The sequence below is a fragment of the Engraulis encrasicolus genome, chromosome 20 (genome assembly GCF_034702125.1).
Source record: "Engraulis encrasicolus isolate BLACKSEA-1 chromosome 20, IST_EnEncr_1.0, whole genome shotgun sequence".
Lineage (NCBI taxonomy): Eukaryota > Metazoa > Chordata > Actinopteri > Clupeiformes > Engraulidae > Engraulis > Engraulis encrasicolus.
Window position 1 is genome coordinate 13,612,753 of NC_085876.1, and position 1,319 is coordinate 13,614,071.

The window sequence follows — 1,319 nt, forward strand, 5'->3', positions numbered from 1 at the left end:
GAGGAGGGGAGAGGAGGAGAGGGGGGGAGGAGAAAAGAGGTGGAAAAAAGGAGAAAATGAGAGTGAGAGACATTGCGAATGTGTCAAATACCTCAGATAACTTCCACCGTCGCCAAAAAGGAGGAAGTTAACTAGAGATGAGATCGGCGACGTATAGAGAAGAATGGGATGAATGTATCTGGTGCCAGATGACATGTAGGATGTTTTTACAGAAATATTGTCCTTGTATCCCTTGTGTCCTCTCTCTCTCATCTTCCCGCACACACAGACTTACACACACACACACACACACACACACACACACACACACACACACACACACACACACACACACACACACACACACACACACACACAATTCTTCGTGTCCACAGACACACTCACACACGACTGATTTTCCGACCATACACAGACATATTGGCAAGTCCACACACAGGCTCAGAGAGAGAGAGAGAGATGGAGAGAGAGAGAGAGAGATGGAGAGAAAGGGACTCACCCACAGCCTCTCTATCTCTCTGAATATCTCTCGCAGACAGAAACAGATATCACAAAAAACATACATTCATGAACACAGACTCTTTCACTCTCTCTATTTCTGTGTGTGTGTGTGTCTCTGTGTGTGTATGTTTATGTCTCTCGCTCACATATAAATACTCTCTGTCTCTCTCTCTCTCTCTCTCTCTGTCTCTCTCTCTCTCTCTCTCTCTCTCTCTCTCTCTCTCTCTCTCTCTCTCTCTCTCTCTCTCTCTTCCAAAGACACCCCGCATGGCTTCCAGGCCTGTGGCTTGTGTGGGGGCTTGATCCTTGATCCTGTTCCATGGTGTGACAGTGGTGGTGAGCAGTGAGTCGTCCCCCCCGTCCCAAACCCCATCTCCCCCCAATCCCATCTCCAATCCCTGATCCAAACCCCCCTATTCCCCCACTCCACCCCACCCCCCAGCCTCCATCACGGTCGTGGCTGCCCGCAGCTGATAGCGAGCCACCATGTCACAGCATTTAGGGCTCCAGGCCCCAGCTGCTGGTGGTGGTGCTGCTGCTGCTGCTGTTGCTGCTACTACTGGTAGTGCTGCAGTCAGCGCTAGCCGCCACGCCAAAGCTAAGCTAAGCTAAGCCTCGCTGGCCTATTACTCCCCATTAAAAAATCCCCCTTCATGGCCGTATGCCACGCCACGCGGGATTGTACTAAGCTAAATTAAGACACGCTTGCTTCCATTAAATAATGTCTCTTCTTCACGGAGCGTGCCACCTTTTAAATCCAAAGCAGGCATTTCATGCCCTGATATGAGCCTGTGAAACAGCCTTGTGAGATGGTGATTTTT